Source organism: Lemur catta, chromosome 4 (genome assembly GCF_020740605.2).
Source record: "Lemur catta isolate mLemCat1 chromosome 4, mLemCat1.pri, whole genome shotgun sequence".
In the NCBI taxonomy this organism is placed as follows: Eukaryota; Metazoa; Chordata; class Mammalia; order Primates; family Lemuridae; genus Lemur; species Lemur catta.
The window spans coordinates 53,743,598-53,759,364 of NC_059131.1; the positions used below are offsets into that span (position 1 = coordinate 53,743,598).

The 15,767-nt window shown below is 41.8% G+C and overlaps 1 protein-coding gene across 7 annotated transcripts in view; it reads right to left on the reverse strand.

Moving 5' to 3' along the window:
* The window catches only part of AAK1 (AP2 associated kinase 1), a 158,622-nt gene that overhangs the window by 85,640 nt on the left and 57,215 nt on the right, over positions 1-15,767 (reverse strand). The gene's annotated exons all lie outside the window — the stretch shown is intronic.

Sequence of the window (15,767 nt, forward strand, 5' to 3'; positions counted from 1 at the left end):
TTCCACAAATTCTTAGAACTCCTAACCTCAACCTCACTTTCAAAGCACGGTATGAGGTGTTCAATACCACTGTTAAGAGAAGAGGGGTTATACAGATAAGGTGAGGCAAAGCTATCAAAGTCAAACACTTTGGAATAAGCAGCAGTTATACTGGACACTCAGTCCATCTGTCTGCCTAGTTGACCACCATCATTTAGTTTGAATATCCCGTCCATGGACCCTGTGCAGCAAAAAAACCCCAAAAACCAAAAAAAACCACTAGGCTATTTTTGTACAGAGGCAGTCACTAATTGGATAGAGGTAAACACAGAGGGAAGTCATCAGTATGGGAACTTGAGTGGAGCTTATGATGCATTATAGTACTGGGGCTAGCAGCTACACACAAAATTGATACGGATCAATAAGCAGCCTTATAGAGGCCTCAGGCCTCTGAGAAATAAGACCCAGGTCCTGACTGTGCCATTCTAATTCCCCTGAAACTCAACAGCACTTCAGTACCTGTCTGTTGACGTCCATGGCATTTCATGTTGTATCTTTACAGTGTAATGAGCTTTTTTTCAAGTTAGCTTGAATAGGTTTCTGCTCCTTGCAACCAAAAAGAGCCTTAATCATAAAGCACTGCTACATGTTTTCATAAAATATACATATAATTCTGTATAAAAAATATTTTTAAAGGGCTCAAATGTTCCAAATATGCGATAATGATTTGCCAGAGACTGTATGTTTGCATGTTTCCTGTCACTATGTTCTTCTTTAGTATGTAGATAAACACTAAAATTCACCAATCTTTTTTTTTTTTGAGACAGGGTCTCACTTGTCACCCAGGCTAGAGTATAGTAGCCTCATCATAGCTCACTGCAACCTCAAACTCCTGGGCTCAGGTGATCCTCCTGCCTCAGCCTCCTGAGTAGCTGGGACTAATCTGTCTATTTTTCGTAGAGACAAGGTCTCCTTCTTGCTCAGGCTGGTCTTGAACTCCTGGCCTCAAGCAATCCTCCTGCCTCGGTCTCTCAAAGTGATAAGATTACAGGTATGAGCCATTACGCCTGGCCCTTACCATACAATCTTTAATTTTAATTGTCGTCTCTCTAATCTTTATACCTCAATAATATTTTCCATTTTCTTGTAATACTTTAAAGTCCACTTACACTGCTCAATTATCAATTCACATTTTACTTTTTAGGGTATCAGAATTTGTCTTGTAATAAATATGCACATTTAGTACAGTGGTATTTATCTTTTTATTTCCCCAGAAGTTATTTAAATCCATGATATTATCTTTAATTAGAATTGGGAAAATGATAGTATAAATTATAAAACTTTTATGTACATTCATAATTGTTTTATAAATAGTCCAGGTGAGTATTCATTTTACAGATATTTTGAATTTTTAAAAAACATCATAGAACTACAGACTTTGCACCCGTAACACCCCTAGAGAGCATTAAGTCCAAGCATTTTGCTTTAATGGGTGGAGAAACCAAGTAAGGCTTAGGAGTCCATGGCTAGTTCTGGGCAGAACCTGGAGGGGTGTCATTCCTGATTGTCTAAAAAACATCCTTTCCATTTCTCTTATCATAGTAAAAAACCACATAATACTCCTCTAGATAGTAAGGAGACATCCGACTTTGCTTCAGAACAAAAGTTGGGAATAGGTATTTCCTACAGTTCTGTGATGCCTGGCACCACTAAAGGACAAGGCAGTTCTTTCAGAAGGTTGATGATGCTGCAATTTGAGATAACTACCACCAGATGGGAGCAGTGTAGTTTTCTTTGCCAGGTAGCAAGATGATCTTTCCAGCCAGGACTAAAGAAATGGGTCAGTCGCCTACCACGCAATCTAGCCAGCATAACTAGTTGAGAAAAGTCAGCCCGGATTCTCAAAGCCTATGACCACAGTAAATTTAAAATAAAAGCAACAAATCAATATGCCTAACATAGATGAAGCCATGTTATTAAGCATCTATACCTATAAAAGGGCTTATCTGCAGATGAGAAGCATTTAAATTATGAGATCAAAATCCAACCCTAACAAGGTTTGTCAGTCCAAAGATGCCGGCCACTATCCCTGTGCAGTGGAGCAAATGTAGATGTAAACTACTAGGTTAGAAGGCAGACGGAAGACAGCACCAGTCAAGCTACTTCTTGAGCACAGGTCCATGCCTAACACACAGATCAGGGTGATAAGATTCTCAGTCCCAGCTAAAAAGGGTTCAGGCTATTGCGGAAGAAGGCTATCGGCAGAGAAACTCATTTCAGACTGATTTGCATCCCAAATCTTAATTCAATGGAAAAGTGTAAAGCTGAGCTGGGGATGGTTTGAACAGAAGTAAGAAAATCCAACATTCAGTAGCATGCACCAGTCTTTCTGCCTACTAGCATTTTTTTGAAACACTAAAATAATTCCATCCACAAATTTATTGAATCACAAAGAGAAAAAGGATCTGATCTATTATGTGAAGCAAGCAAGTGAAGTAGGCAGGCTAATTTTCACACAGACACATTTTTCCTATTAAATATGTAGGGATTTGTTTTTACCTCCACAGGAAACATGCTTTCTCCCATTTTCCCTAAAATATATAGCATCATTGGTCTAACTTTCTTCCCCTAATTGTTGATGGAGATGTGGATGGGTATTTACAACTTGCCATAAGGTTAGAGATGTTGTCTGTTTGGTTCGCCACTGGTCATGCTGTAGAACAACATCTAACACACAGTAAAGCAATCAATAATGAGCTAATTCTCTTCATGTTTTCACAGAGGACAAAAAAGGCTAAAGAGAGTGGTGGAGACTATGGGAAACTAACGTGTCTGGCCCATGCAAAGGGACGAGTACTATGCAACTCCAGATCACTGTTGCCATGTGGGAACATGGGCCTCGTTTTGTCAAATCTGCTAATTTCTAAAGATAAGCTGGAAACCCAAAATTTTATGTGAAATCTCCAGATTTAGACACTGGCAACAAGTCACATTTTATATTAATCCTGGACAGGCTACACTGTAGAGGCTAAAGAAACCACATCTGAAAAGCTTTAGAGAATCTCTGATCCTCCAGTTTTCTACCTCTGATCTGGTCTCACCCCTTCATTTACTGATGGCCAAAGAGGGGAAGTGTCACAGCCCACATTCCACAAAGTTAAAAGATGACTTGCAAATAAATACAAAAATATATATATATTAGCTTATACATTGGTTATCACAGTTCTTGCCTTTCTTCCCTCAAGAGGAGTTTATGGACTATTCCCTCCACACAGCATTTGTATATGATTTATTCTAAAGGCATTTCAAAATAAACTATTTCATTTGTATTTTCACAATAACTGAATGAGGTAGGTGAGCAACCAATCGTTCTCATTTTCCCAATAGGAAAAGATGTAAAGAGAGTAAGTTCCTTTCACAGGAATACATGGAAGTATTAAATAGTTAGTGGGAGAATTCTGACTAGATCCCTCATCTTTTAAAATTTTCTTTTAAAATCAACTTTACATGTAATACAATGGACCTATTTTAAGTGTACAGTTTGGTGAGCTTGCACAACTGTACATACTCTTAAAATCACCACCATAACCAATTCATCACTGCAAACAGTTATTCATGCCCCTTTGTAGGCAATCTTCCCTCCTCTCATATACCACCCCATATAACTTCACATCTGCTTTCCATCCCTACAGTTTTGCTTGCTCTAGAATAAATAGAATCATATAGCATATACTCTTTTGGTCAGGCTTCTTTCATTCAGACCATAATATTTCTGAGATCCATCCTCATTGTTATATGTATCAGTAGTTTTTTTTTGCCAACTAGTATTTCTTTGCATACATATTCCACAATTAGGTTATCTGTTCACCTGTTGAAAGACATTTGCATTGTTTCTAGCTTTTGGCTATTATGAATTAAACACTCATATAGAAGTCTTTTATTACAGGCATAGGTAATTACTTCTCTTACGCATATACCTAAAAATGGAGCTGTCGGGTCGTATAACAAGCGAATGTTCTACTTTATAAGAAACTGCCAAACAGTTCTCCACAGTCATACTATTTTACACTCCCAATAATCACAGATGAAAGTTCTGGATGTTCTGCATCCTCACCAACACCTGGTATGGTAGGTCTTTTTCACTTTAGACATCCCAGTAGGTGTGCAGCAATACCTTGTTGTGGTTTTAATTTGCATTTCCCTATAAATCCTTCATCATTTAAACTCCTAGGATTAGCTGCTTCCCATCGCTGTCCTGATAAAAGCACAGGATCATGGAGTTACCAAGGAAACTGCTGAGATAACTTTGACTTCTATCTCTCAAATAAGCGAAGAGGGCACAAGTGCCTAGCTGTCTGCTGGGAGAAGGTAAGTGAGAATCTGTAATACACAGAGGGAGGTATTATATAAATCCTAAAATCTCTTTCAGTTCCGACATCAATGAGAGATCACAGTCTTCAAGTGAAACTTTTTAAAGATGAAGATAAACAAAGTCTCCTCAGGAGTCTCATCAGGATATCTGACATCAGCAATCGGGCTCTGGAAGAAGTGGTACATCTCCTGGCTCTGTATCAAATACTGAATCATGCTAGATGGTGCCAGGCCCCAGGAGCTGTTCTGAATGAATCAGGACACCAGTGACTTCCACTTAGCAAGGAAAAGTGAGGGAGGGAGAGTAAGGTGAGCGGAAAGAGAAGAAAAACACCAAACTGATTATCTGAGCAGTGATGGGAAACAGCTGGGCAGACAATGAGAGTGATTAGAACAGGGATGTGAGACAAAGAAGCCCATCATGGTGCTGAGACAGGCTTTCTGGATTTGCTGCCAAAGAGGTTTTGCTGGATATTTTAAAATCGGGCCTAGATTCTAGCACTGAAATCTGCCACCTGCGTATTTCTTGCAGGTAACAGGAAACCTCATTTCCTAACACAAGTCCTGTCTACACCTTTGGGAATGGCTTCCACTTGTCTGAGATGGAAAGAAGACATAAACCAAAGGAGGCAGAGAATACCAAAAGAAGAAAAACTTCATCCAGGCCCATTTTCTGCTCTTTGTCCCCTTGCCTGCCCTACAAACTCTTTGTATTTCTTTTAAAATAAGGTTAAATTCAGTAAATACTGCTTACTTAATGCGGTTTCTCTTTGAATTATCTGAGGAAGAGAAAATGAGCATAAAAGTCTTCTGAAGCTTTCCTAAAGAATCAGAGAAGCCAGTTAAAGTAGAATGTACCCGAGATGTCAATGAAAGGGCAACCCTGGACATGTGACTGGACCTCTTTGGCCTCCATTTCCTCATCTGCAGAAATTAAGACTAAATTATTAGTATTTAAAATAAATATTCAGTAGACCAAATATTAGTAGTATTTAAAATAAAAAAAACTAGGATTACAGAAGGTGCTTCAGTGGCCATGTCAGGAAAAAGTGACTTCCACTTAATGAGGATAAGGTTCTGCACACGGCTTCCTTCCCATCTTCAAACAAAGCAGCTCCACTTTCATCTGTGTAATAGCAATTTTGGAAAAGATTCTAGAAAAAAAGGGAAACTCTGCTCTAAAGGAGGAAAAAAGTTACCCAAGGCAGGAGAATGGCTTGAGGCCAGGAGTTTGAGACCAACCTGAGCAAGAGTGAGACCTCCTCTCTATACAAAATAGAAAAATTAGCCAAGTGTGGTGGCACACACCCATAGTCCGAGCTACTCAAGAGGCTGAGGCAGGAGGATCACTTGAAACCAGGAGTTTTAGGGTGCAATGAGCTATGATGGCACCACTGCACTATCGCCCAGGAGACAGAGCAAGACCCTGTTTCAGGAAAAAAAAAAAAAAAGTGTACCCAAAGAATATTCTGTACCTCTACGTAAAACTATTTTGTAAAGACAAAAGGACTACACCACTGCAAGTCACTCAAACAGCCCTTACTTACATGCCTACCATAGATATAAATGTGTACAGGCAGCTTCTGGGGAGGGGGCTACACTGCTACATCCACTTTACCTTCAGACAATGTAGTATTCCTTTAGAGTCCAACAAGTTAGGTTCAAACCCTGGTTCAGACAAACTACAATTTCCCTGAGGCTGTCCTCTCACCTGTCAAGGGCAGCTGAGATCTGCCTCAAAGCTTTGGGGAAGATCAAACGACAAGAAAAGGACCTAGCACAAAGGAGATGATAGCAGTAAAGGTGTTCCCTCCTTCCCCCCTACCAAAAAAAAAAAACCCTTTATATTTGTATGACACCTTACTTACAAAGTTCTAAATCCGGAATATCTTCTTGGGATCAAGGGCAAAAACTCATATGCCTAAAGGGACCAGACAGGTCACATAAAGGAGTGAAACAGTCAGATATAACAAAATGTATGGAGGGAGTCCAATGACACAGACTCACATCGGGGAGATCATGTGGAGGGGTGGGGACTGTGGCAACCAGAAAGGTACGCCCCTGCTCCTGGCGCAGCCACTCCTCAATCCCAGCCAATCATTGCCACGGAGGAAAGTGGGCTAAGAGTTGCTAATCTTTTGCTTTCAAAGAGAAGGTAGATTTTTAGATGAAATCTCCTGATTTTAAAACCCAGGCAGCAACCTTTTTTTTTTTTTTCTTTTTTCTTTTTTGAAACAGGGTCTTGCTCTGTCACGCAGGCTAGAATGTAGTGGCATCATCATAGCTCACTGCAGCCTCAAACTGCTGGGCTCAAGTGACGCTCTGGCCTCAGCCTCCCAAGTAGCTGGGACTACAGGTCAACACCATCACACTCAGCTAATTTTTTAATATTTTGTAGAGATGGGGGTTTTGCTAAGTTGCTCAGTCTGGTCTTTTTTTTTTTTTTTTTTTTTTTTTTTACTTTTTTTTTTTTGAGACAAAGTCTCACTTTGTTGCCTGGGCTAGAGTGAGTGCCGTGGCGTCAGCCTAGCTCACAGCAACCTCAAACTCCTGGGCTTAAGCGATCCTACTGCCTCAGCCTCCCGAGTAGCTGGGACTACAGGCATGCGCCACTATGCCCGGCTAATTTTTTCTATATATATTTTTAGTTGTCCAGATAATTTTTATTTCTATTTTTAGTAGAGACGGGGTCTCGCTCAGGCTGGTCTCGAACTCCTGACCTCGAGCGATCCACCCACCTCGGCCTCCCAAAGGGCTAGGATTACAGGTGTGAGCCACCGCGCCCGGCCCTCAGTCTGGTCTTGAACTCCTGGGCTCAAGCAATCCTCTTGGCTTGACCTGCCAAAGTGCTAGGATTATAGGTGTGAACGACTGTGCCTGGCCAACAAACTTTCATTAATAAAAATCTCTTAAACCCCAGGCATGTTAAGGAAAACGTATCTTTAGGCTAGGACTGAGCTAGACAGCACTGCTTTACAAGAGCCTGTGAAGTAAGCAGGACATGTATTACAACCTCCACTTGGCCGACTGGGAAACTGAGGCACAGAGAAAAGCCTAAGTGGCCTCTCTAGTTCTGCCACCTAGTGGCATGGCGGCTAGGCTCCGGGAGTACCAATTCTTGGTCCATCCTCTCAAGTGGCTGCCCCCTTCCTCCAGCAGCTGACCATGCAGGAACATCTCCACTCTCAGGGGATAAGAGAAATGACATAGTGAAAGGCAAGAGGGGGCTCCCCGCAGCTCTGCCTCTGTAGCTGATCGGGAGGGAGAGTCCTTCCCACGGTCAGAACCTGGGTGCACTGTCTGCAGTATCTGTGAGCTCCCACAGGGAATGACGACCAAGAGGCTCACAAACACCCATCCACAATTTATTCACATTGAAGACAACTCTGCCAAAAGTTTCAGAAGGAACAAACATTTTCAAAACCCTAGAACAGATGGCAAGGAGCACAGCAAAGCTTTTACAGGAGAAAAGGTCAATCCGAAGCATGTGTCAGCAATGATTTCAGTGGAGGCTTGGGGTTTGTTTTTCTCAACGTCAGTCTCCCCTCACTTGCCTCAAATTAAAAATCGCCATGTGCCAGCTCCTTCTGGGGAACATGTCAAAGCAGTCCTTTCCCGAGGCAGAAAGAACACTCAGATGGGGGATGACTTGAGGTATTCAACACCCTCTCTCCCCAGTCAGGCTGTGGGCACAGAAGCAGACTGGCAAATGGTGGTGCGGTACAGAAGCATCAGTAGAACCCAAGCAAGGCTGATGCCCTGCTGAACATGGGACATCGCTGGCAACTGGCTCTTCTTCTCCAGGACACCAACAACTAGGGAGCATCTCCAGCTCAGGGGGTTTTCTTTAGGGGGTTGGCAAGAGTCTTCACCCTCCCTGCGCCCCCCCCCCGCCCCCCCCCCAAAGGTTCCAGGAAAGGTACCTGTCTGGAATAAAGGGAAGAGTTTAAGAAACCAAGTTGGTTCACACACAGCAGAGGCTTGTGAATTACTGTACCTAGAACCAGAGCATATTGGGCTTGCCTGCCAACAGCTAGGGCTGACAAAAGAGGGCCTTCCCCCAAGCCACCTGGCCCCACCTTTGCTGTACTGTTGCCTTGGGGTTAGCTATCTGGCAAAGGTAGAGGGCAATGGTGAGAAACAGCAGTAGGGCCATATTCTTGGTTCACTGAAATCCCATAGAGCAGCTTCCCCAGGTCAGACTGAGCCCTTTTCTGTTCTCCACACTGCAGACAGGGTGATCTCTTAAAAACAGAAATTGAGTATCATTTACCTATTTGGGATTCCTCAATGGCTTCTCACCCTGCTTAGAATAAAACTCCAAATGCTGGACAAGGCCTGCAAGGCCCTACGTGACATGACCTCTCCAGGCATCCATACAACACAACCTTCCACTGCTTACTCTGCTCCAGCCTCAGGGGCTTTCTTCCTTCCTGAAAGTTGCTATACTCCAACCTGTCTAAGCACCTTTGCCCATTTCACCACGTTCTTGGCCTGAGCAGCTCCTAATGATCATCCTTCAGGTTTCAGGCTAAATGCTGGACTTTCCCTGAGTGTCCCCAGCCCCCAATCCCTTCTGATTGGGTTAAGTCCTTTGTTGTACACAGCGCCCTCTGCTTTCCTTTCAGGACATATCCTGAGTATAATTAAATACTTACGGGGTGATTCCTAGTTTAATGCCTTCTTGCACTGTATACTGTCAACCGCACAAGGGCAAGGATGATGACTGACCCACTGTGGCATCTCTGTCACCCAACACAGTGGCTGCTACATAGCAGGTTCTTAAGTGTTTGTTACACAATGTGTTTGCCTAATATAAAGGATACCAAACAACCACCACCAACAACAAAGCTACAATGACAACAACAAAAAACACTACACAGCCCTAGGCTTTCGGATGAATAGTCTAGTATGGGCTAGAAGGGACAAATACTGTGAGAACACCCTCTCAGAGAAAAGGTAGTCTACTCCTACAGAGAAAAACCCTGTGTTGCTCAGCCTGGCAAAACTGAGAGCAGCATGAGGTTAGGACCAACGGAAATGAACCCTTCAACTTAGGGCAAAGTGCTCAAGGTGGTTTTACAGGGAGCTTCACAGAACTCTCTGTGCTGTCACAATAACAAACACTTGTTCTACTACGATCCCTTCTTTCAAAAATAACACTTGAGCTGGAAATGAAAACCCTTTTCAATTGAGAAGGAAAAGAAATCACACACACCCATGCTCAATCCTACAGCATCCCTCACCCAAGGGAGTGGAGAGCCTCTCGGGCATGAATTGTGCTCACTCCTCTAAGCCACCAGTGCCACAATCTCCTAATCAAGGGTGAGCAAAAAGAACAGCTGAGGTCAGCCAGAGGGAGCGGCATCAGTGCCCGGATATGTCAACCTCCCGACACTGCAGACCCCAAGCTCTGGCTCTAATCATTTCCACCAGGACTCCATGTGTGTTACTGGTCCACATTTTCCAGAGGAAAATGGGGGATTCAGCAAAGCTGAAGTTTTGGCTGACATTCTGTCAGCTTCCAAATGTTAATTCCAGAGCATTCCAGTTTAACTTCATGCTTCAAAGCTTACTTGGTTTTATGCACTTATTGCTTTTGTAATAAGATCAGCTCCAAATCCTGATCCAGAAAGAGCACTTTCTAGTATAGTGACTGGAGTTTAGTATTCAGGTTATGGGACGTGCACTGGCACCAAAGGTATATAGTATAAAAGTTTCCAACTTTGTAGGTTTCATTAGACTGGTCACCATACACAACTACCTCATCCAGGTCATCCTAGTCTGCCCCAGCCCTCCTAGTCCTGAATGCAGGCTGACATTCTCTCAGCTCCCAGATGTTAATTCCAGAGCACTCCAGTTTAACATCACAGAAAATAAAGCCTTTCCTCAGAGGTGCAGGCTATCTGACCATATTACTGTCATCCACCAGCCCCTATGTCTTGGTCCTTCATTCAGGACTGTGCACCAGCTCACAACCTCCTCCCCCCATCCTATACCCCACCAACACCAAGATGATTTCTTAACAACTCTATCCCTAAACCCAGAATCCATCCCTTTTATTCCATCCCTGTTGTTCCTTCCTTACCTCACGCCTTCCTCTTTTCTTACCATAGAATCTCAACTTTCTGTGCCTCAGATCTCTTTCTACAAATCCTACCAAATAATTCCTCTTAAAAGCATTCATTAGTTTCCCAAGCCAGAGGAAAGTCCAAATTCCTTAATGTAGCAGTGTGTAAGAACCTTTATATTTCCCCCATTTTATTATGAAAAATTTCAGACACACAATAAAGTTGAAAAGATCATACTGCAAACATCTATACACCCACAACCTAGAGGCTGCAACTGTTAACATTTTGTTATACCTGCTTTATCACCTATTTATCATTATCTATGCAAACATCAATTCATCTGATTTTTGATGCATTTCCAAGCCAGTTGCAGACCTCTGTGCACTTCACCCTAAATACTTTAGCAGGCATATATTAAGTGTTCAGAGTTCATGGTTCTTTGGAGAGCTGAGGGGTAAATAAAATTTACTTACAATCAAATGTACAAATCTTAAGTGTATCATTGGATGAGTTTTGAAAAATGTATATACTCATGTAACCCAAATCCCTATCAAAATATAAAACCTTTCCACCTCACAGAAAGTCCCTCACTCCCTTTCTAGACAATCCCACCCACATCTTGCCAGAGGCAACCACTGTTCTTTTTTCATCTATTAATAGTTTTACCTACTTTAGCATTTCATACAAATGGGATCTTACAGTATGTGCTTTTTTGTGTAAGAATATTTTGCTCATCATAATAGTTTATATTGTCAAGTGTATTAGCAGTTTGTTAATTTTTATTGCTGACTAGTATTCCATTATTTGAATAAACCTGTTTGTCCTTCCTCTTACAGATGGACATGTGGGTTATTTCAAATTTAGGGCTATTATGAAAGCTGTATACACATTCTTGTACAAGTCTTTTGTGCCATGTTTTTATTTCTCTGGGGTAAATATTAATACCTAAGAGTAGAAGTGCTAGGCCAGTGGTTAAGTATATATTTAATTTTATAAGAACTTCCAGACCTTTTCCCAAAGTGATTCTATCATTTTATACTCCCATCAACGATGTCTGACAGCTCCAGATCCTTTATAATTTGAATAGTGCCCTCTCCTCCACCAGCCCCATCTCCCAATACTCCTCCTCTCCACCTCTCCTCCTCCCCCAGCACCAAGCTTTCAAAATTTTAACCTTTTGCAGCTTCGCTCCCAGGAGGTTTACACATGCTGTTCCCACTGCCTGGAATATCCTGTCCCAATTTTCTGCTTGATAAAAGGAGTTTAAAATTGTTAACATAATACCTCTTCTGCAAAGTCTTCCCTTTCCCTGCCAGTCACCCCAGCTTTCAAATTACCAAGTATTTGGCCTTTACCTCTATTTTGCTGCACTTATCACAATGTATTGCGATTATGTTGCATATGTTAATCTCTCCACTAGACAGACAAAGAGGGAACAACTCTTTTCTACCTCAGTAGAAATAATATTTGTGATTTCTACAACAGTTTAAGGACTTTGAATACTATGAACCCATAAGGACAACATTCTAGATTGTTCTCTGGGTGGGGCACCTGAAAAATGAGTCACCAAAGAAAATAAAACTGGCAAGAAGAGCTTCTTTTTTATCTTGGAATCCTCAGGGCTAGCACAATGCTTAGGACATGGTAGATGATTAATAGATGTTCAATAAATTAATAACAAATCCAATCACTTGGTTTCCCTATTTATAATTCTCCTCTAGCTCTCGACCACCTACAAGATTAAATCCTAACCTCATCCTGGGGTACAAGGCGCATCACAATCTGAAGCCCACACTGAACTCTTTAGAGTGCCTAGACAGTGTCCTCCAGTGCCTCATGCTTTCTGCATGTATTCTCCGTTGGAACGTGGGTCCCCTCCTTGGCTAGTAAACGAGTAGATCTAAGTCCAAGTAAGTGTAACTCAAACCAGGACTTTTCTGTTAATTTTCACCCAACAGAATGCCTACCTCCACACCCACCTTGATTTTCTTAGCCTGATTACATCCCACTTGTCTGCATACAAGTATTTCTCACTAGGACTAAATTCTCTCAGAGGCCGAGGATTTTATTGTTATTCATTGTAGAAAACGCATTGGGCTAGTTTACCACACGCTTCACTCCATGCTGAAATAATGATTAGATAGACATTCTATCAGCTGACCCCCTTTCCCTAGCCACAGCTAACTACACCAGGGAGTGCACATTCTCCCTTGAGAATCTAAAGTGATGACCCAGGAACTGTAATCAGATGGTGCTGTACAACCATGTAGACTAGGCTGGTGGCTACTGTTGGCCACATGTGAGGCTCCAAAGGGAGACAGAGACTGATGGACAGATGGAAGAGCCACCTAGTATCTTTCCAATCCCCACAAAATCTATCTTCGTTTCCTGCTATTGGGTTTGGGGGTTCCCCTGTATTTAATCAATAAATTCCTTTATACTAAATCTAATTTGAATTAAATTTCTGTTCCTTGCATCTAATGACTGAAATACACTGTGCACCAATGTTTACAGAACATACGAGCTCTGATATGATCTAGAGTTTCAATAATTTTAATAATTACAGGCTCTTTTAATAGAAAGTATCCAGAACAGAGTATTAAAACAAAGCATTAAAAATTGCACTTGATGAGTTAGAATTTTTAAATTAAGGTCTAGATTTACATTAAAACAGAATTTGCCTTATTATTTGAAGATCAAGGAAGAAAAACTGTCAAAAATCTATTTGGGAATGGCAAGTCACAGGGAAGTTGAACATGGTCTGTACTGTTAACCTTTCTTGAACTCACAGATCAGTTTTGGGGCGTAGGGAGGGGTAAGATCCCCACCACTCAAAGCACTCATTATCTGAGGATGCTGGGAAGATGCCTTTTACCTGGGATTATCAGAAAGCAATCACAGAGAAGAGGATTTAGCCCTCAAATGGGAAGAAACACACAGGCTAGAGCCTTTCATATCAGACAAAATAAAAGATCAGCCAGGGATAAACCTGGAGAGGTCTGCCAAGAAGGTAAATCTCCAAAAAGGACCAGGAGCACATCAGCACCAACTGATAAATTGAATTACAACAGGGAAAATTTCCTCTGCCTTTGGTGTGAAACCAGGGTCAGGACTAGGGTGAGGGTTTGTGAGGCACTTGCCTTGGGCTCAAAAAGACAGAGTCAAGTATTATTGATTTTTCCTTTTGTCTCAGGCTGCAGGATGGCTGGGTACAGCACTGGTACTGATTCTCTACTTATTTTAAATTCTAATATTTTGTTTACCGTGCTTGTTTGCATTAATTTTTATTGTTAAAACATTGCATACAAATATTCTTTATCTTGATTAGAGTTTTGGGTGCCCCCTCAAATTCTGCACTTGAGGTGAGCAGCCTACCCTAATCCCAGCCCTGTGTGAAACTGTTGTTGGGTTCCACGTGGTCCTTCTGCTCTGCTCCACAGAAAACCTGGGAGGTTGAGACATTCCTCAGGGGGGGAAACAGAAACTCAGTGACTCTGAAGGAAGTGAGGGCTGGGGAACAGGAAGAGAAACAGAACTGTGGAGTCAGTTTCTGGCTCTCAGTGGGATTGGCCTTCTCCCCAGCCCTCTTGGGCACAGCTGAGATCAGACTTGACACACACTCCAAAGAAAACATAAAGAAACCAAGCTTCACTAAAACAGAGATCCAGCATCAACAGCCTAGAAACAAAATGAGTATAAACTCATCAACTAGATTGATAATAAATGTGTACCAACCAAAATACAACAGAGATAGAAAATGGGTTAGGGAGGAAGGTGGGTCTTCCAATAACCACAGTCCTGTGGGCCTCAACAAAGGGTTGAAGAAAGAGGCCACAAGGTCAGTGCAGAGCAATCAGAGCCTAGGGAAAAACAGCTGAAGCTTAATTAGGGAAGAGCCCACTCACTCAGAAGCCAGGACAGGGCACCAGGAGAAACCAAGGTGTCATGGGGTTTAGACAAGGTCTATGCCAAAACAAGGAAAAGAAGGAGATCTCAAGAAGAACAGAGGAACCCACCTGTCCTGGAAGGAAGAGGACGACAATTTTACCCAAGTATCTAGCACTATTACTAAGGCTACATGTCAAATAAAGTTGAGAAAAGGGAAAGGAATGAGAGCTGAGTATCCATAAATTCTATCAGCAAGCAGTCTGAGTCAGGCAGAAAGACCCCTGGTAGGAATGTCAGCTGGCACATGCCTGGAAAGCAACATGGCAATGTGTATGAAAAGTCCACTAGATCTTTTGGCCCTCAAAGTCCACTTCAAGAAATCTATCTTAAGGAAATAATATGAAATATCCACAAAATATATACAAGAATACTAAGGACAAAAAAAAATCTCTAAACAGAAAAAATGGAAGCTACTTAAAAGCCCAATAGGAAGAGATTTGGGGCTGGGTGCAGTGGTGCACACCTATAGTCCCAGTTTCTCTGGAGGCTGAGGCAGGAAGATTGCTTGAGCCCAGGAGTTGGAGGCTGCAGTGAGCTATGATCACACCTATGAATATCCACTGCACTCCAGCCTAGGCAACACAGTGAAACTCTTTAAAAGAGAGAGAGAGATTTGGTTTAAACAAATTACAGTCTATCTATACAAAAGAACATTATACAGTCAGTAAAATATTTAACATTTTAAACATATTACAATGCTCACTCACTGTACATTAAATAAAAAGAACAAGATACAAAGCTCTAAGTTTATTAAGAACACAGCTATGTAAAAATACATATGTATAGCAAAAAGAAAATACAACAAAATGCTGTGACTGAAACATATGAAAAACATCTTTCTTTCTTTCTTTCTTTCTTTCTTTCTTTCTTTCTTTCTTTCTTTCCTTTCTTTCTTTCTTTCTTTCTTTCTTTCTTTCTTGCTTGCTTGCTTTTTTCTCTCTCTTTCTTGAGACAGGATCTCGCTCGGTCACCCAGGCTGGAGTGCAGTAGCACAATCACAGTTTACTGCAGCTATGATCCTGGCCTCAAGCAATCCTCCCACCTCAGCCTCCTGCCCAAGTAGCTGAGACTACAGGTGTGCACCACAATGCCTGGCTAATTTTTTTATTTTTTGTAGAGACAGGGTCTCGCTATGTTGCCCAGGCTGGTCTTGAACTCCAGGCCTCAAGCAATTCTCCTATACCTCAGCCTCCCAAAGTGCTGGGATTACAGGCGTGAGCCACTACACATGACTTAAAAAATTTTTCTAAGACTGATTTACCTGTGGATGATGGGTGTCTTTACCCTTTTCTAAATTTTCTATAATGATCCTATATTATCTTTTTAAAAATTATAAAAAAAATTTCTGGTTGCTTGTTTTTAAGTAAAGCCTGCCTTCCAAACCTGGGGAGGCCTGTT